This window comes from Mustela erminea, chromosome 13 (genome assembly GCF_009829155.1).
Source record: "Mustela erminea isolate mMusErm1 chromosome 13, mMusErm1.Pri, whole genome shotgun sequence".
Classification (NCBI taxonomy): domain Eukaryota; kingdom Metazoa; phylum Chordata; class Mammalia; order Carnivora; family Mustelidae; genus Mustela; species Mustela erminea.
The window spans coordinates 70,437,048-70,458,294 of NC_045626.1; the positions used below are offsets into that span (position 1 = coordinate 70,437,048).

The 21,247-nt window shown below is 44.5% G+C and overlaps 1 protein-coding gene across 7 annotated transcripts in view; it reads left to right on the forward strand.

Annotated features, from left to right (window-relative positions):
• The first annotated feature begins 4,483 nt into the window (after nt 1-4,483).
• AP1B1 (adaptor related protein complex 1 subunit beta 1) overlaps nt 4,484-21,247 on the forward strand; it is a 53,303-nt gene continuing 36,539 nt past the window's right edge. For 3 of the 7 annotated variants that reach the window (XM_032309427.1, XM_032309431.1, XM_032309432.1), the window contains exon 1: nt 4,484-4,636. The gene's annotated coding sequence lies outside the window, so the exon portion shown is untranslated. Of the gene's footprint in view, nt 4,700-6,827; nt 6,887-15,292; nt 15,320-21,247 lie in introns of those variants that run through there. The other 4 variants (XM_032309429.1, XM_032309428.1, XM_032309433.1 and 1 more) reach the window with 4 other exon arrangements.

Below are 21,247 nucleotides of genomic sequence, written 5' to 3' on the forward strand. Positions count from 1 at the left end.
CAGGCTCCCTGCTGAGCAGAGAGCCCGATGTGGGGCTGGATCCCAGGACCCTGGGATCATGACCTGAGCCGAAGGCAGAGGCTTTAACCCACTGAGCCACCTAGGCACCCCAGAACTGTGAATTTCTAATGAGATATGTTATAAGAGTTGGGTGTCTTGCTGGGTGCTGTTCTCCCCGCCGCCAAGGGGTGGGGTGGGGTGGGGAAGGAGCATTAAAGAACTGTTTAATTGCTATTGGCCCCATGCAGGTTTCAGCTCAGAGGGATCCTATGCCAAATTAGGATGTAATTGTTCTTTAGCAGAAAGAGAAACCAAATGATGAAAATGTTCAAAACATTAGTGGATTATTTAAGAAATGACATTCTAAAATGGGCCCGTGCACTGGTAAATTCCAGGTACGTTTCAAGTTCTTGGATAAAAAAGACATACTTCTCTTCGCAATAATCATTCCAAATAAAAATGCTGATGTTTTGAAACAGACTAAGACACTAAGCCCCTTCACACTTTAAGTATCATAATTCCCTAGAAGAGCATCAGGTAAATATATTTTTTTCCTTTGGTAAATTAGGTACATCTAAGAGACTATTAGAAATTATCATATTCAATTGTACTTTACTATCTACTGGAAGTGATCATTCTTTTTTATTATTTTACTTTTTAAAAAATATTTCATTTATTTATTTGACAGAGAGAGATACAGTGAGAGGAGAACACAAGCAGGGGGAGTGGGAGAGGGAAAAGCAAGTTTCCTGCTGAGCAGGAAGCCCAGTGTAGGACTAGAGCCCAGTCTGAGACTCAGATCCCAGGACCTGAGATCAGGACCTGGGCAGAAGGCAGATGCTTAAAGCCTGAGCCACCCAGCCATCCCGGAATTGATAATTCTCAATTCTTAAGTAATGACTCAATTTACAAACAGGCCAATCAAACCATACAGAAGCAAACTAGACACATATGCCATATACTTCTCTCTCGTCTTGACAAAACCTTCAGGTAACTTAACAGGTTGGGTTAGCAAAGCAGAGACTCAAAAGCGTTTATCTTACCATATTAAAAAAATCGTATCTGGGGCACCTGGGTGGCTCAGTGGGTTGAACCTCTGCCTTTGGCTCAGGTCATGATCTCAGGGTCCTGGGATCCAGCCCTGCATTGGGCTCTCTGCTCATTGGGGAGCCTGCTTCCCCCTCTCTCTCTCTGCCTGCCTCTCTGCCTACTTGTGATCTCTGTTTGTCAAGTAAATAAATAGTCTTTAAAAAAAAAATCGTATCTTTGGTGTACCTGGCTGGCTCAGTTGGTGGAGCATGAGACTCTTGATCTCAGGGTTGTAAGTTTGAGTCCTACCTTGGGTGTAGAGATTACTCAAAAATAAAGTCTTGGGGGAGCCTGGGTGGCTCAGTCAGTTGAGCGCCTGCCTTTGGCTCTTGTTGTGATCCTGGGGTACTGGGATTGAGCCCCACAGTGGGCTCCCTGCTCAGCAGGGAGTCTTCTTCTCCCTCTCCCTCTACCTCTTCCTACTGCTTGTGCTCTCTCTCTCTCAAATAAATAGAGCTTTGGGGAGAAAAAAACTTAAAAATAAAATCTTAAAAAATGTATCTTTTACTATCACCTTGTTAATCAGGCTACATGCCACAAAGATAAGCAAAACAAAGGCCAAACATACCTTAAGAAATCATGTCAGTTGAGGGACACCTGGATGGCTCAGCCAGTTAAGTGTCTGCCCTCTGCTCAGGTCATCATCCCAGGTCCTGGGAGTAAGCCCTGCATAGGGCTCCTTGCTCCACAGGGAGCCTGCTTCTCTCTCTGCTTGGGCTCTCCCTCTCTCTCTCTGGCAAATAAATAATTAAATCTTTTTTAAAAATTATTTCTTTACTATCTTATTTATTTATTTGAAACAGAGTGTGAGATCACAAGTAGGCAAATAGGCAGGCAGAGAGAGGAGGTTGCTAACTCTCCGCTGAGCAGAGAGCCTTGCGGGGCTGGATTCCAGGACCCTGAGATCATGACCTGAGCTGGAGGCAGAGGTTTAACCCACTGAGCCACCCAGGTACCCCAATAATTAAATCTTTTAAAAAAAGAAAAGAAATGTCAGTCATGGTATAAAGGAACCCATGATTGGCTTTTTAATATCTAATATTTAAGCCATGTGAAAAACATAAGCAAAGGCAAAGCAAACAAGCATTGCCGTTATCCATGTTTTCATATTTTCTTTTTTTTTTTTTAATTTACTCAATAGACAGAGATCACAAGTAGGCAGAGAGGCAGGCTCCCCGCTGAGCAGAGAGCCCAATGTGGGGTTGATCCCAGGACTCTGGGATCATGACCTGAGCCAAAGGCAGAGGCTTTAACCCACTGAGCCACCCAGGCACCCCCATATTTTCTTTTCTTAAAAAAAGATTTTATGTATTTATTTGAGATTGAGAGAGCACAAGCGGGGGTTGGGGGAGTGGAGGAGCAAAGCTAGAGGGAGAAGCAGACTGCCCACAGAGCAGAGAGCCTAATGCAGGGCTCAATCCCAGATCATTACCTGAGCCAAAGGCAGACGCTTAACGGACAGCCACCCAGGAACCCCATCATCAGGTTTTCATATTTTCACTAGCAAAAAATTTTCATTAGGTTAATGTTTAACTTCATCCTTCCCCTGGAGTTGAATTAACACATATTTCAAATTCCATATTTACTTATATAATCTAGAGGATGAAACTAATTCTTTTTCATATTTGTATTTGGCTTATAACCTGGTGATAGTGACGTATCTAAAAGCAGTGGTTTCTGGGGCACCTGGGTGGCTCAGTGGGTTAAAGCCTCTGCCTTCAGTCCGGTCCTGGTCTCAGGGTCCAGGGATTGAGCCCTGCCTGGGGCTCTCTGCTCAGCGGGGAGCCTGCTTCCTTCTCTCTCTGCCTGACTCTGCCTATTTGTGATCTCTGTCTGTCAAATAAGTAAATAAAATCTTTTTAAAAATAATAATAAAAAAATAAAAACAATGGTTTCTAATACTTAGGTAAATAATGTAAGAAAGATTGTGAAGCCCAAGTCACTTGTAAGAGTAGTGCCTTACACAAATGAAGCACTCACTAAATTTATAATTATAAAAAAACCCTGTACAAGTACTCAAAAACAACACAAATATGTCTTTATCTAACCCAAGTGGTTTAAAAACATTAGAAATAACACTTTCCAGCTATATATATTTATAGTTCATATATATTTATAGTTCATAATTGAGATACTTCCTCCCCACATGCAAAAACAAGATGTTCTTTACTTTTCCTGTAAAGAATTGAGGAAGCTGTAAAGTCACCTTTTACATGGAAGAAACGGGGAAAAGTTTAGACTTCTAAATCATTTTAACTGACTAGCATTTCAGCCTGACATTAATGGCCTCATAATGTTGTAATAAGCAACTTTTTTTTTAAAGGATTTTTATTTTTTAAGATTTTTTTTTTTTTTTTGGTCAGAGAGAGTGCACAAGCAGAGTGGCAGACAGAAGCAGAGAGAGAAGCAGGCTCCCTACTGAGGAAGGAGCTGGATGCAAAACTCGATGCCAGGACCCTGGGATTATGACCCCAGCCAAAGGCAGCGGCTCAACCGACTTAGCCAACCAGGCGTCCCTTAAGGATTTTATTTGTAAGTAATCTCTATACCCAAAGGTGGGGCTTGAATTCACTACCCCAAGACAAAGAATTGCATGCTCTACTGCTGAACCAGCCAGGAGCCCTTATTAATAAGCAACTTTAAAAAAAAAAAATAGGTGTTCTTTTCTCAATCTGAAGTTTAGTTTATAAACCTTTAATTATTATCTTTGCTGAAACACCTTTGACAGAGGGGACATTCATACCTGATTACAAATGTGCTCAAATATAATGAAATCACTATCAGAGCAAGAAGAAAATGCCCTAAGAGTTAGAATATGAGCTTGTCATAGTTAAACTCATTCCCAGTAAGACATTTTTAAAGAGCAGTGACGAAATACTGTTTTAAGGGGGAATGATCAGAAATTATAAGGAGAAAGTTAATAGTACCAGAGTCGGGAGTGAGGGGATTATAGAAATCAAAGACGTCCTGGCAGACCCAGCAAAAGGAAAATGGGATATTATGAAGTTCCTCTTGGATCAAAGTTCCTTGCAGGCACTTGGGTTTAACCCTTCCAGTCAGAATTTCCAAAGGGCAGCAAGTGCTAGACTGGATTTACAGTTCTGGTTTTGACTCTAACATTCATAAGGTAAGTGATCTTGAGCAAAACCTTGCCTTTCTCAGAGTCTCAGTTTTCCCGTATGTAACACAGAAGGAAGAGATGGCCTTTAAAGTCATCATTTTAAGTTACTAAAATTACTTAGCTAATTTTTTAGCGCTCGGCAAGACGCAGCGGCGGGGTACGCCGCGGCTGGGGAGGGGTTAATTCCGTTTTGCTCCGCCCCTTCATGGCCCCGCCCCGCTTGCGCCCTTGACCCCGCCCCCCAGGCCGTGCGTCCACCGGAAGTGCCCGGGCGCGGGCAGCTTACTTCCGCCCGGCAGGTGACAGCCGCGGGGCTCCTAGCGGCCGGCGGCACAGACGCACCGGGGGAGCGGGAGGACGAGGCCGCGGACATTTTGCTGAGGAGTCGAGCCGCGCCGTGGCGCCGGGAGCCGTCCGGACCTGTGGGTGAGGAAGCGGGGAGTCCGGCGAGGCAGGAGAAGGAGTGGGGCCGGGAGGCGGTGGTCTGAGGTGAGGGGTGTTTGTGGGGTCAGAGGTCACAGAGAGGACGGGGCGCTAGAGGGGCGTGAGTGGTTTCCCAAGCCACGACGTGAGAGAAGGACTGCAGGTTCATTCATTCGTGCCCACTTGGCCGCCGGCCTGAATCCCAGCCACCCCAGCCCGCAGTCCCTCTTGGGGCGTCCTCCAAAGAGACTCCTAGACTTAGGCCCTGCGGAGTCCGCCCCACGCCAGGAGGGAAACTCCTCTCCCCGTCCTGGTTTCCCCCTTCACATGCTGAGGCCTCCCAGTCATTCGGGGCCTTATCTCTTTGCCAAGGTTCAAAAAGGAAAAAAAAAAATTAAGAACCGGCCATTTGCGCCTGCCCCGCGGTAGGCTTGGGCTTGGTCTGTCCGTCCGGCGTTTCATGGACAGGTTATCTGGGGACACCTGTGATCATGCTAAAAATACTGACGAAATGCTAGCTACTCTTTATTGAGCTCCTACTGTGTGCTAGACACTGCCAAACACCGCAGGTACAGTGCCATATGTAAACTTCACAACAACCCTATTTTATCTACAAGGAAACCAAGGCACAGAGAGGTTGAATCACGCATTAGGTAAGGTCAGTCCTGTGATAATAGGCAAAGCCAGGGTTCTTACCTAGGCTTTCAGGGGCCTGAAAAGTGCAGAGACAGAAGAGGCTGGAGCAAGGTTGGGGTGTAGGGGCTGTTAGATTTCTTTAGCTGCTGTTGTATTTATTCAAAGCTATATAAAGATGTAGCCTTATTACTTTGCGTCTGCTCCTCATAAGGGCCATTTAATTCACATGGTGAGGGTGAAACAATCCTGCAGGCTATTGTTAGAAGTAATTACCTTTCAGGGCAAAAGTGGAAGTTTTTCCTGACTATTGAGAACTGTGAGACACAAAACAGGCTATTCATGAAGCTAATTTAAGAATATTCAGACCCTCTCTTTAAGAGTGGTTGAACTGCATTCCTTTTGGAATAAAGAGAGGAAGCACATGACCCCTAGGGGATCTTTTGGCCCTAGGTTCTTGAAGAACGTTCTCAAGGGAAGGGTCTGTCTCAGAAAAGTACAGGTCCCTTGGCTTCTTGGATGGGGAGTGCACATCTCGCTTGGAAGATGGTGAAGTCGTTTGATGGCTAGAGGATTAGACTCTGTGAGTCTGAGCCTTATTCCTTTGCAGACATTCACTTGCTCCAATTCTTCCTCAGTTTCCCTGGTAGCAGCAGGGGGAAGATGTGCTGCCTTCCTATCCAGTCCTGGGTGTTACAAGCCTTAATGAACCCATGAAGGTTTTCACATGTTCTGAAGAAAGCTGTGATATAAATATTACCATAGTACCTTTTTTTAAAGTCTGTGATCTGTTCTCCTAGTTCCATTGAATTCACAGAAACTTAATACTGTCACCTTATCCCCATTCTTCCAAGGGAGGATTTGAGATGAAGTGACTTGTCAGACAGATGGTGGGAACATGAGCAAAACTCAGAGCATCTGGCTCCCTATCCTAAGTTGAGCCCACCAGCCTCCTCCAGCCGCTTAGAAACTGTCATAAAGAGTAGCCTCAGTAGTTCTCAAAGAATCCGATCCCTCAGAGGTTGTGGAGAGGTTATCTGTTGAGGACAGGTTGAGCAGAGGCTTCCATCCTGAGTGGCCTGAAGGGCTCAAGACGTGTAGTGGAAAAAGCACTGCCGGACTCCCCACCAGTCAACCCTGGGTTCTGACCCCAGCTCAGCACCTACCTGGACAACTTACTTAGGCTTGGTCTCCTTTACCTCAGCTCTAAAATAATACTGACTCCCACCTCCTCCCCATCCCCCCCAACACTGGTGTGTGTGGGGATTAGATAAAGAAATTTGTGCAGAGGCTGTTACTGTGGTTGGGTGCCTTGACCCTAGGCAGTTGATGCCTCTGGGAGCCTCTGAGGAAGGCTGTCCACCCTGGTTTGTGGGGCATTACTTCCTTCTGCAAACAGAGACTTTACATACACAGCACTGCTCCCACCCTTCTCGTTTCACTTCCCAAAAGTGTTTCAGAACAAGTTTAATCTGTTGGTCCTACTGGCTTTGGGCTTGGACTTTCATGTATTTTGGTCATCATCTGAAATTGTTGCGCATCTTGACTGCTCACTTCCCAGAAAACCTCCACGCCTGGCACCAGAGCCTGACATGCTGACAGTGAGCAAACATGGCTTAGGTATGGGTTCTGCATTTTGCTATAATAATGAAAGCTTGAGGGGCGCCTGGGTGGCTCAGTGGGTTAAGCCGCTGCCTTCGGTTCAGGTCATGATCTCAGGGTCCTGGGATCGAGTCCCGCATCGGGCTCTCTGCTCGGCAGGGAGTCTGCTTCCTCCTCTCTCTCTCTCTGCCTGCCTCTCTGCCTACTTGTGATCTCTCTCTGTCAAATAAATAAATAAAATCTTTAAAAAAAAAATAATGAAAGCTTGAGAGGGCATCTGTTACATGTAGATGTTTCTTTTTCTGAACAGGTTTCTTCTGTCTGAGATAGGTTACTGATACATGATCACAGCCCAGAAATGGTTTTAGTGTTTTGTTTTTTCCTCTTCACACAGAGAAGGAACAAATAACACCAGAGAGAAAATATCACGTGAGCACTTGGGGAATCCTTTAAAAAAATAATCCTGCTTGAATATCCATCCGTGACTCCTTATTGCCCTCAGGCTAAAATGGACATTCCTTATCATGGCCTTCAAGGCCTTTTGGGGTGACTCCTGCCTGGCTCTCCTGCCTTATCTCTCCCACTCCCCACTTCCATTTTTTCCCAACCTCCAGTCAAACTCAGCTGCTTGCCACTTCTGCAGTCCCCAACTCTTTCTACCTCTGTGTCTTTGCTTTGTGCTGTCCTCTGCCTGAACACTATTTCCTGTCACACATGACTCTTTCTTTGCTGGATCACTGTTTGGAGCTTCCCATCTGATTATCTCTCTCACCTTGTAGGCCTGAACCTCCTCAGTGTCCTGTAGCACTGCTCAGAGGGTTTGTCATTGTTCACTTGGCTGTCTTCTAAGTAAACGGCTCTTAATCCTTGGGGAGGACTTGTCTTAACTGTGTCTCTAGCACTTAGTGAAATGTCTGGCACATAGGTGCCCAGTAAATATCCAGTGAATGGATGAATATTGCATTGACTTGTTAGGATTATTTGATTCTTAGGAGATTCAAAGCACTTTCCAAATGGTCTCCTGTCCATCCCTCATATCAGTCTGGCAGGATAGGGAGAAGTCTGACCAGTGATAGGATTAACTACTCTCCTGTTATCATTGTTACCGCCCAGCCAGCCACCGGAGTGACATTGTCCGGGGAAAGAGCCTTCCAGGCCTAAGACAGCGAAGAGTAGGAGCGTCCCTGGCTTGTTTGAGAAACAGCAGGGAAGCTGAGTGAGCAATGAGCAGGGCATTGGGTTATGAGGTCAGAGGAGAATGGAGGGGGCTTCCAGGTCAAATTGAGAACCCTGGCTTTTACTCTGAGTGAGATGGGAGGTGGGAGCTACTAGAGTTTTGAGCAGGAGTTCTGAGATCTGACTTACATTTCAACAGGCACCACCACAATGCTTCAGGGCCTCCAGAGATTTGGGGTTGGGGAACAGCAAGGAGGTGCTGGTGGTAACCACTGTCCCTGTTAAGTAGTCATAGTGGCCAGCCTATGGTGGGCTGGGCACTGCTGATGGCTTTGTATGTACTGACCTGTTTTTTTTTTTTATTTTTAAATTTTATTTATTTGAGAGAGAGAGAGCACAAGAGGGGGGAGGCTCAGAGGGAGAAGCAGACTCCTCGACTTGGGGAACCCGACTTGGGGCTTGATCCCGAGATTCCAGGATCATGACCTGAGCCAAAGGCAGACGCTTGACTGACTGAGCCACGTAGGTGCCCCGGTATTGACCTGATTTAGCCTCACAAATCCCTTAGGTATGTGACATTGCAATTCTCATTTTATAGGCTTGTGCCTATTAAGTTGTGTAGACCCTTGGAGAGCCCCTGTCATACATGGGGGCTTCCCATTCCCAACCCCTCGTTCTTGGATTGTCTTGTTATTTAATATTGCTGAGGAGTGGCTTTGCTGTGGTTCTAGACTTTCAAGCCTCATGTTTTTTAGGTCTTTAGCCTTGGGCTCGACCTCTAACCTCCAATAAGAGGGTCTCCCCAAAGTTGGGAGACCTTTTCTCATTAAGGTAAGAAGCTGGTTGAGTCCAGAATGCCCAGAGTCCATCAGCAGCCAGAATGCCCGCCTTAGTGACTTTTTTCCCAGGGTTACCATCTTTATGGGCTTGAGCTGGAAGATGATAGGTTTGGAAGTCAGGTCTCAAAGCTTTAAAACCAGTCCTTCATTGTTCATTTTCAGCACTGAAAACATTTGTTAAAGCAGAGCGCTGTAGGGCGCCTGGGTGGCTCAGTGGGTTAAGCCTCTGCCTTCGGCTCAGGTCATGATCTCAGGGTACTGGGATCGAGTCCCGCGTCAGGCTCTCTGCTCAGCGGGGAGCCTGCTTCCCTTCCTCTCTCTCTGCCTGCCTCTCTGCCTACTTGTGATCTCTCTCTGTCAAATAAATAAATAAAATCTTTAAAAAAAAAAAAAAAGCAGAGCACTGTAAAGGAATAGACTTGGGTGACATACAGTTTTTGCCACACCTAATTGTTTTTAGGGTCTTAAGCATATTGAGAGTGTCTAACCACTGTCTAACTTAGACTGTAATGGGATCATTCTGCCTGTTGCTGAACTGGGTTGTCAAGAGCAGTGTGGAAGCAGCTTTGGTAGCAATCGCAATAAGATGTGATAGTGGGGGGCACGTGGGGGGCACCTGGGTGGCTCAGTCGTGAAGTGTCTGCCTTCAGCTCAGGTCCTGCTGGGGCTAGAGCCCCACATCAGGCTCCCTGCTCAGCAGGAAGCTTGATTTCTCCCTCTCCCACTCCCCCTGCTTGTGTTCTCTCTCTCTCTCTCTGTGTCAAATTAAAAAAAAAAAAAAATGACAAAATTTCATTTTGTGGTGAGTCTGCTTCTATAGCCTTCATTTTCTGAATGAAACTGAATGGCTGAACATTGAGACAGTGCCTCCTGTCACCTTCTCAAGGTGGCCACCTGGTTAAATTTTAACCTCCTTTTCTCCCCTCCTCCACATTCCCTAGCCTCCTTCCCTGTTTTCTCTTTCACCATAGCATTGATCACCATCTCAGATAGTATATATTATACTTACTTATCTTGCCTGTGGTCCCTGTCTGCCATTGGGATGTATGCTCCTTGAAGGGAAGGCTCTTTGCCTGGCTTGTTCACAGCTGCATCCCTAGCATGTAGACCTGTTTATGGCACATGGGAGGTGCTCAGCAAACATGAATAGGAATGGGGGTGTGGGTGAGGACAGGAAAATATATACTCAGTAAAGGGATGGTATCATTGTGGGTTGTTGTTTTTTAAGATTTTATTTGAGAGAGAAAGTGCAGAAGAAAGCATGAGTTGGGGTGAAGTGCAAAAGCAGTGAAGAGCCTTGACAAAGGAACACAGAAGACCTGTAGGTCTAGAGGATTATAGGCAGAGGGAAGGGCCTGCTTGTGTTCCCATCATAGCTGTATCAGAGCCCCTTGCCCCCAGCATTTGCATCCCAACCTTCTAGCAGCCCTAGTCTCTGAGCTGATGCCTGTGGGAGCAGGAGATGGTGATCTGGCCTCACTGAAAGAGGTGGCCTGGACCTTTCTCCTATCAGAGATGTTACCATCTGACCTTCTGCCCTTTGCCGTTCTCTTTTTTCTTTATTTACTTATCTTTCATTTATTTATTGGCTCTAAAATGGGCTAGTGGGTCTGATATTTTCAACTTCAGTTTTATCAAAATAGCTTGACAACCAGAGCAGATGCGTGTCTGATGCTAGCAAACCCTGTGAATGGAACATGGGGAAGCTGGTCTCCAGCTGAGGTTGGTTTACAAAACTTGAAATTTCCCCAGGAAGAGAGTTGAGCACTAATCGTTCAAACATTTATTGAGCACCAGTATTTGTCAGGTAAGTCTAGGAGCTAGGGATGTAGTACTAAATAAAATGGATAAAACCTTTGTCCTCATGGAGCACATTACAAAGGGAGAAAAAAATAAACAATATGAATATATTTTATAGTATGTCAGTGACAAGTACCTTGAAGGAATACAAAAGGAGAAGTGAAAGGTAGGGAATTGGGGGGATTGGTTGGAAATGTGTAGAATTTTAAATGAAGTGGTCAGAAAAGGTGACATTTTAGTGAAATTTGAAAGAAGTGACGGACTGAGCCATGGCGCTGTCTGGAGGAAGAGCCTCCCTGGCCATGTGAACAGCATGTGCAAAGGCCCTGAAGTGGAAACATGCCTGTCGTGTTCAAGGATCAGCAGAGAGGCTCCATATGGCTGGAACTGAGGGAATGATAGAGAAAACAGTGAGAGGAGAGTTTGAAGAAGTAATAGGTGGTGGGTATGTATGTGAAAGACAGAAGGGGTATGTGTCTCAGATGCGCCTGTAGTCCATGAGGCCATGGTAGAGATTTTGGCTCTTATTCTGAGGTAAGACAGGGAACCATTGGAGGATTTTGGACCAGAGTACCACTGTCTAACTTAGACTGTAATGGGATCATTCTGCCTGTTGCTGAACTGGGTTGTCAAGAGCAGTGTGGAAGCAGCTTTGGTAGCAATCGCAATAAGATGTGATAGTGGGGGGCACCTGGGTGGCTCAGTCGTGAAGTGTCTGCCTTCAGCTCAGGTCCTGCTGGGGCTAGAGCCCCACATCAGGCTCCCTGCTCAGCAGGAAGCTTGATTTCTCCCTCTCCCACTCCCCCTGCTTGTGTTCTCTCTCTCTCTCTCTGTGTCAAATTAAAAAAAAAAAAAAAAAAAGTGATGGTGGCATGGGGCCTGGTAGCAGTGATGGCACTGGTGAATAGCCGCTTTATGAATTCTGGATTCAGGGTTTTGAAGGGGCGGAGGGTGGGAGGTTGGGGTACCAGGTGGTGGGTATTATAGAGGGCACGGATTGCATGGAGCACTGGGTGTGGTACAAAAATAATGAATACTGTTATGCTGAAAATAAATAAAAAATAAATTAAAAAAAAATGAATTCTGGATTCATTTGGAAGGTAAATCCCATAGGATCTGCTGATAGATTAGATGTGGAATATGAGTGTGTGTATTGTCAAGGATAACTGAGTTTTTGGCCTGAAACTCTGTTAAAGATATTGATAATGAACTAGCTAATGAAAACTGCAGATGAGCCAGTTGCAGGATGGGGGGAAGCAGAAGGTCAGTTTTTATCATGTTAAGTTTGAGCTGCCTGTTAGGTGTATAGACATTCAAGTTCAGATATTGATTAGGCAGTTTGGGTATATGAGCTGAGCGTTCACTGGAGAGGTTGGGCCTTGGGGGTGTAAACTTGTGAGTTGTCAGCATGTAGATGGTATTTAAAGCCTTGACACTGGATGAACTCACCAAAGAGGCGAGATAGCATGGGGAGGGGGAGGTAGCAGGCCCAACCCTGGGGCCCCCCAGATATAAAGGAAGGGGAGAGGAAGAAGAACCAACAAAGGAGACAGATGGAGCAGGAGGGGAGTAGAGGGGAAAGCAGAGTGCGTGGCATCTTGGAATCCAGGGGAAGAAAGTGTTTCAAGGAAGGGGGGGTGATGAACAGTATCAAATGCTCGTCAGTGTGAGATTTGTATTTGACAGGAGGATCACTGCATCTTCTGTCAGCAGGACCTAACATGCTCAGGCATCCAAGACCATTGCTGAATCCCATCATTCCTTGCCTAACTTCATCTGCTCCTTTCCCTTCCAAGTCCTTGCCTTAAGCCAGGTAAGGGTTCTCACAAACTCATGAACATGCCTGCTTGTTTTGGCTTTGGGTAACTCACCCTTCTCTCAGCATCTTTAATTTCTTATTTATAAATGGATTATCTTGAGAATTAAATGAGGGGGGCTGTAAACCATTTAGCACAGAGCCTGCACCCCAGTCAGTGTTGCTGGTGATTTAGTCTCTATCTACTCCTTTTATGCTGGCATCTTGTGGGTCTTCTCCAGGTTACCCTCAGTCCTTCCTTTCCAAATGTGACCCATCTTTTCCCATCCAGAAAGCACTTCATCTTCCCTAGACGTTCCCCCAAGTCTCAGAACCCTCTTCTGAGCAGTGGTGGTACTTACGTGGAAGGCATGATTGCTCTGTTGTTCACCTGCAGTCCTTTACTTGGTCTCTGCATCTGTACAAGCCCAGCAGGAAGACTATCCTTTGTCTCCTGTAGGCATGCTGCTGTGGGGGGCACAGTCCCGGTCCCAGAGTTGACGGTTCCTCACACTGTTACACATGATGAATGGATGACTCCAACACTTGACAGAGCTTCAGAAAGTGTTTCCATTGTATAGATGGGAAAACTGAGATCTCAGGGGGCCTCATTCTAGTCTTTGGCCTGATTCTCTTCCTGATTAATTTAAATATTATTCAGAAGAAACCCCTATTACTTTGCTTTTTCTAGTCCAGAGGAACTTTTCTTTCTCTTGACAGCAGATCTTTCCAAGCATTACTTTCTGTAGATAGTTGAGAACTGATTCTAGAATTAGTTTCTAAAGATTCAGTGCTAATAGAAGAACATTTGCATGTGGCATGTGCCTGCTTTTACTTCTTTTTCATTTTGAGGCTTTAACAGTTAGTGGGTCTCAGGAGATTGATTTTGGTTAAGTACTTTTCATCCAAATCCCAGGAGGCCCATAACTCAGCAAGCTCATCCAAACAGGCTTTCACTATGCATGTTACCAAACTTGACATTCCTCTTGTCCAAACTGGATGGACTGGTCCTAAAATAACCTGTAATTCAATGTTTGAGGGGCCCTGCAGGGATATGGGGCAACACATTTCATTTATCCTTTCGCTTGGAGTGTGTGTGATTCTGCCAGGACTTCAGTCAGAGGAGAAGTTGCGTTGCTGGACTGAGTGGAACCTGTGGGATCTCAGTATGGGGCAAGAGTAGAGAGTGTCAGTGCTACCATTTTCTAGCTCTTTGACTCCAGAGAAATGCCTTGGTCTCTCTGGACTTTACTTTTCCTCATCTGTAAACTTGTGGTATTATCAATACTTTTTCCACAGATTATTGTTTGGATTAAATGTGAAGTTCTTTACATAGTGTCTGGCTCATAGAGCATATCTGCCTGCCATTACTGCTGCCACTGCCGCCTTTGTTCTGAATTTCATGCCAAGCCCAAAGAAGAGCACAGCTTATTTTCTCATAGTTATTAAACCAATTTGAAAGAGCCTGTTTGAGTTTGGTGACCAGGTTGTCTCAGAGAGAAAGTCTGAAGTCTGGTTTCTCTACTGCTGAGTCCCCTTTTTGTCTTCAAGCTGGCCTCACTTATTTCCCTGTCTATAAAGTGAACTTTAGGGCTTACCTGTGAGGACCTTTTCCTTTTTGAAAGAAGACTGTCAGACAGGTGAGCAGTGGTGAGCAATGACTGGGTGGTGAATAGAATCATTGTCTCTATTATAAACTCTAAGCTTCATGGGGTAGGGACACAATCCAGAGCATGGCACAGAGTAGGGGAATATTTGTGAATGAATCAACCTATGCCTTTGAAATAGAACTGAAACCGCCAAACATGAGGTGACTAAAGTTTCACTTTTTTTTTTTTTTAAGATTTTATTTATTTATTCATGAGACACAGAGAGGCAGAGGGAGAAGCAAGCCCAGTGTGGGACTGTATCCCAGGACCCTGGGATCATGACCTGAGCCAAAGACAGATACTTAACCAACTGAGCCGCCCAAGCACCCTCTTACTAACTTACCCTTAACTGTTCTTGAGCTAACATGTGCCTGGAGCAGGTTTCTGAACAGGTTTCTTCATCAGGCAAGAGTTTAACAGTGACAGTTTTATAATTTTTTTTTTTTTTAAGATTTAATTTATCTGAGAGAGAGCATTGTGTGCATGTAGGCACCAGCAGGGGGAGGGGCAGAAAGAGAAGGAAAAGCAAACTCCCCGCTGAGCAGAGAGCCCAATGCAGGGTTCCATCCCAAGACCCTGAGATCATGACCTGAGCCAAAGGCAGATGCTTAACCAACTGAGCCACCCAGGTACCCAGCAGTGATGGTTTTAAACAGCACTGAAGTTGGAAGCCACCAACAGACTTTCAGGGCTCATTTTTCCCTGCCCAGATGTCCTTGAATTCAGAGATGAGTATTGACAGCTGGATCAGACCTTGCCAAATGTCTTCTTCCCCTTTTCCTTCCCTAAAACTGCTTCTCTGGCTGATCTCACAATACCGATTATCTCTCTTGGAAACTCACTGAGTGCCAGCGGTATGCAGCACATTGTGCTAGCGCCACCGACTTCTTGCCTCTCAACCGAGTGCAGAGCCTGGGTTGCTCTGGCATGAATCACTGCCCTGAGACTAGAAACGTTCTTTCCTTTTAGTCTTTGGCAGGCCATTTGGGGAATTGTTTGGCTTGTTACTGTTTTCCTTCCTACTGAAGACCTAATAAGGTTTGGTAGTCCAGGCTGCATTCTGAATTTGTTTTGTCTTTTCTCTTGGAAATGTCTTTTTTCATTCTCAGAGAATGATCATGCTCCATTTCCTCTTGTTTGATACCCTGGAAGAACACTCATTGGTGGGGAAATGGATTTCTCATCATAGAAGGTGAGATGTGGGAGGGAGTTTATCTGTCATTTAATAGACTGGAACTGTTGTCCTGTGGAACTGTGGGTTGTCTGAAGGGCCCCTGGTGAAGAGGGGGACTTGGGCGTAGTAGGCCCTAAGTCCTCCTCTCTTATGTCAGCCAAGTAATTCTGGTTTTGTTTTAAACAGTTTGAAAGCAAGAAGAGGGTTGAAAAGCCACTGACCTGGTTGAATTCTCTTGTTTGACAATTAGAAAAAAGTAAAGCCCAGAGATAGAGGGATTTACCCTGCATCACACAGCTGTTGGTAGCAAAGCTAGATTTCCTGGCAGCTGTCTTGGAGTTGGATCAGCCTTACTTTCAATTTTGTTGAAAGTTAACCATGCACAGAGGCTTGTGTCCCTGTTCTGCCCCATCGGCACTCTCTGCTCTCATCAAGGAGTCCTCTTATCTTGATCTGTTACAAGCCCTGGTTATTTTAGCTTCTCTGGGAACCTGAGTCTTCATCCACAGTCAGTATGGAATCTGCTTCAGATTCTTTCTGCCCCTCCCTCTGCTCATAGCTTTCTCTCTTTCAAATAAATAGATAAAATCTTTAAAATAAATAAATAAATAAATTCTTACAAGCCAAGTTATTGGGTCAAAGGGTCAGCACCTTTGCAATTCTGGTGGCTGTTGCCAAATTGGTGTAGAAGTTGTAGACTCTCGTTAGCATGACATCAGGGAATCTCTTTTCCCACATCAGCACCAACATGAAACGTCATCAGACTTTTGGGCTAATGGATGGTATTTCATTGTAGTAACAATTTCTCTTATTATTTCTCTTATATCTCTTAAAGCTTAAACCATTCGTCTTCATTTTCTGTAACACACCACATCCTTTGCCATTCTCCTATTTTTAGTACTTTCTATGTATTTTTAAAAAATTTTTATTTATCCATTTATGAGAAAGAGAGCATGAATAGGGGGAGGGGAAGAGGGAGAGGGAGAAGCAGGCTCGCTGGATGCAGGACTCGATCCCAGGACCCTGGGATCATGACCTGAGCTGAAGGCAGCCATAACCCACTGAGCCATCCAGGAGTCCCATAGGTACTTTTTATGTATAAAGGAAAATAGGCTATTGTGTGAGATGTGATGGAAATTTATGTGTGTGTCTATCATGTCTTTTTTAAAAAGATTTTATTTATTTGAGAGAGAGAGCATGAGAAGAGAGGGAGAAGCAGACTCCCCGCTGAGCAGGGAGCCCATGAAGGACCCAATCCCAGGACTCCAGGATCATGACCTGAGCCAAAGGCAGTCACCCAACCAACTGAGCCACTCAGGCACCCTTGTCTTTCGTTTTTTATTATGATTTGGCCATACAGGAAAACTTAATTTTTATGTAATCAGACTCACAGATTTTTAAAGACTTCTGGATTTAATGTCATACTCAGAAAGGCTTTGTTTCCTCTGGATTATATAGTTTTCCATTTTTCTTCTTCAGCATTGAGTTTTATTTTATTTAAAAAAAAAATTCAATTATTTGAATTGACTTTTTTGGTGACTCAGTCAGTTAAGCATCTGCCTTCAGCCAAAGTCATGATCCCAGGGTCTTGCAAAGCAGGGAGCCTGCTTCTCCATCTTCCTCTGCCTGCTATTGCCACTGCTTGTAGTGCATGGTCTCTATCGAATAAAAAAATAAAATCTTAATAAATAGATAGAAATGAAAAAAATTTTAATATTTGTATGACTTACACCAAGGGATATGTGAGCTCTTAAGTGTACCAGTCTGGCCAGAATCTGCATCAAGATGCAGATCATGGGGCACCGGCGTGGCACAGTGGGTTAAGCGTCTGCCTTCGGCTCAGGTCATGATCTCAGGGTCCTGGGATGGAGCTCCATGCTGGGCTCTCTGCTCAGCAGGGAACCTGCTTCCTCCCCCCACCTCTGCCTGCATCTCTGCCTACTTGTGGTCTCTCTCTCTGTCAAATAAATAAATAAAATCTTAAAAAAAAAAAAAAGATGCAGATCATTTCCATCACCCCTAGAGTTCTTTTGTGCCCCATTCAGTCCTTCTCAAACACATCCACTGATCAGACTTCTATCTCTTCTTCTTATCCTAGAATTTCATGTAAATGGAACCCCACAATTTTTTTTTTTTTTAAGATTTATTTATTTATTTCACAGACAGAACACAAGCAGGGGGAGCAGCAGGGAGAGGGAGAAACAGGCTCTCTACTGAGCAGAGAGCCTGATGCTGGCCTAGATCCCAGGACCCCGGGACCACTACCTGAGCCAAAGGCAGATACCTAACCCACTGAGCCACCCAGGGGCCCTGGAACTCCATGATATTTATAATATCAGCATGCTTTCATTCCCACGTTGTCCCCTATCAGAAGAACAGTGAACTAAGTAAAGAGCAAGTGCTGCTGTCCCCATTTTCAAGAGAAGAATTGGATCATAGAGGTGAATTAAACCAACAGCAAGCAGTTAAGTCTTCTTTGCTTTAAAATTATTGTTGGGGCACCTGCTGGCTCAGTTGGTAGAGTACGCAGCTATTCATCTCAGGGTTTTGAGTTCAAGCCCCACATTGGGCATGAAGCCTACCTAAAAAATAAAAATGATAAAGATAAAATAATTATTGTTATCACTAGAAATTTTGAGGTCTTGGAGAAAATTTGAAATATATTCAATATTTATTTTCTTTATGTACTTTTTATAGATTTAAATTCAATTTATTTGTTTAAAACACAGAGTTTCTTTATCTCTTGTTCTTAGAACTACATGTAGATATGTGAGGACCTCACAAATTTAAAAAGTGTTGAGGACTTTATTTCCTTACGTCTAACTCCAGTAGCTAAAATTCAAAGACTTTAGCTGGGGATATTTTTATGATTTTTTTCCCCTTCCATTATCTTCCTAGGACCTCATTTTTCCACTCTTAGATTACATTACATCTTTGTCCTAGCCAGTGTGTCAGTGATTCTCACTAGGGGCTTCTTTATAATTCTAGAAAACATAAAACTACTCTATTTCAGGCTTATTACTCAGTTTCTTTACTTTAAGCCTAGTGGCAGGGGAAAACAGGAGCATCAGTAGGATTTTTATTTTTATTTTTATTTTTTTAAGTAAGATTAATAGGGGGTACCTGGGTGGCTCAGTCGTTGGGCCTGGGATTGAACCCTGCATCAGGGTCCCTGCACGGCAAGAAGCCTGCTTCTCCCTCTCCCACTCCCCCTGCTTCTGTTCCCTCTCTCACTGTGTCTCTCTCTGTTAAATAAATAAATAAAACCATTAAAAAAAAAATCTTTAAAATAAAAATAAAGTAAGATTAATAGGGACTGGTCTGGGATTATAAGATCAAAGTGAGAAGGTAGATTTAAATGAAGGACAGCATCAGTGGCTCATTAGTGACAAAACCAGTCCTTTCAGGTGTGGGTTTTAGTTTAGACTCTCCCTCCCCCTGAGGTGATCCTTAGCCCATAAACGCTGAAAGTGAGGAGTATCCCAGCCCAGAATGCTGTCTCCTTAGCAAAAATGACTTATCACACTGGCCAGAGCAGTTTGCAAACCAAAAATTCCCCAATTGTTCCTTTTTAGAATGTGTCCCGTCACTTCCAAAGATGGAATCCAAACCCTAGGCTTTTTCTTGCCTGAACTGGTTGCGTGCTTCCAGGTGTGGCTCATGTATACATGTATACATGGCTCATGTATACATTAGAGTCACCAAACAAGGTCTTAGCCTCTTCGGCCTCCATTAGTGGGCACGCAGTGTATGGCGATAGCTGAGCAGTGCCAGGGAACGCACCCGTCTTTCCTCTGGCATCCTTTAAGTCTGATCCTTTAGACTGAACTGTAGGGTTTTTTTTCACTCCTGCAGAGAGGATGAAACATCTCTTGCACTAACCAAGAGTAACTTCAGAGAAAGGACACAGGAGATAGCCACCCAGGGCAGGTCACCCAGGTGTGATCTTCCACAGTGTAATGAGGTTTTTAAAATCTGTGCTCTGGGTGGCTTGGCAAAAGCATTTTCACTTCTCCCTACTTCCCCTTCCTCCTCCACTTTAATTTCCTGTATGTGAAACAGCTTCAGAGGGATACGATTTCTGCATCATCAGTCCCATGGGCCCTCTGCAGAGGGTTATGTGAGATAGATACTGCAGAGAAAAGAAGCAGCCAGCGCTCACGCTGGGTAGCAGTGTAAGTTGCAAGTAGTTGCTTAGCATCTGTAAAAGGAAGAGTGTCATCAAAGCTTAACGCTATAGGGGTATCACCAGTCTGTGGTGGTCTGATTAGCTGACCCTGCTCTGTTGCTTTTTTTAATCCCCCCAAAAGAAGCTTCCCATGCTTTCTCCACCTGGGCAGGTACATACATCTCAAATCTGTCCCCAGGTGATTGTGTTATGGGAATTTAGGACCCCGAGATGTTGTATTGTGCCTGCAGATAGGGGAAAGCCCCTGAGAGCCTCCACTATTGGAGAAGGAAGAATCTCTGGGCAGTATTAAAGTTAGACATCTAAAGTAGTTTTTACCTTTTTTTTCACTTCAATTTCCTTCTAGATTTAACAACAGAGGGGTTTATATGTTACTGTGATTCTTTTGGTCTAAAATTTTTAGCCCCTTTTGTTTTCTTGATCCCTCTTAGACTAAACTTATCTTTGAGAAATGGCATACTTTTATTTTGGATACCCCTTCCAGTTGTGCTCTCACACCTATGACTCCTGAAGTCATACAGCCTTTTGCTGTGTGGCAGACATCCTGTTATCTTGTTGATCTGCTCATTCACAGCACTCCAAAAAGAACCTCTAGGTTGGGGAGATTTCTCTGAGAAAATGGCTGTATGTGTACTCAAAAGAAAATGATTTTCACTGTTAAGTGAATTCCTTTAGGAAACAAATGCTGAAGAGTTACATAACAGAGCTGTCAGCAAGCTGAGACTCCCCGGGATGGTCATTGGCCCCTTTTCATTTCTTTTAACAACTATCAACTCAACACTGGCCATGTGCAGAACCCTAGGCCAGTTATGAAGGGGGAGGGTGGACAGAGCCATGGACTAGGCTGACGTGGGTTCTCCCTTTGTGGATCTGTCCACAGGCCTGACTCTTGCTGTCAGGCCCTGCAAGATAGAGTCCCTACCATGGGTTTCCCATCATCAGACACAGCAGTCTCTTCTTTTTCCTGCATCTCCCACAGAAAAGTGCCATCATCCCTTTTCAACCTTGCAAAGCAAAGGATAATAGAATTGTGTCTTTCCTTTGTGCTGTTCTGTCATTGAAGCCTTTATTCTCTAGTCCAGTGGGATCCACAAAGGATTTAAGGCAGCCCCAAGACAGCACATACTTGTTTCCCATTGATCACTGAGACAGAATCTATTGGGTGGCCCAGTTGGGGAACAGCTTCTTTGCCATCTTGCTGTGAATACCAGCTTAGTCTGGAGAATTCACTTGGGCTAGAGAGGAGCCATGTCAGTTTTGTTTCCAGAGACTTTTTTTTTTTTAAGATTTTATTTATTTATTTGTCAGAGAAGAGCGAGAGCACACACAAACAGGCAGAGTGCTAAGCAGAGCAGGCAGAGGGAGAAGCAGGCTTCCGGCTGAGTAAGGAGCCCAATGTAGGACTCCATCCCAGGACTCTGGGATCATGAGCTGAGCCGAAGGCAGCTGCTTAACCAACTGAGTCACTCAAATGCCCCTCCAGAGACTTTTTGAATGATCTTTGACCTCTCACCTCCATCCCACCAGTAATCTCCATCTTGCTCCCACCTAGTAGTAATGTACTGAAAGAAGATGTTAACAGGTTCTGTGGGGGTTTAAATTAATTAATTAGTTCCAAGGTTTTATTTAAATTCTAGTTAGTTAGCATACAGTGTTTTCATACAAAATACTTACAGTGTTTAGCATACAGTTGTTTTCAGGAGTAGAATTTAATGATTCATCGCTTACATATAATACCTAGTGCTCATCACAAGTGC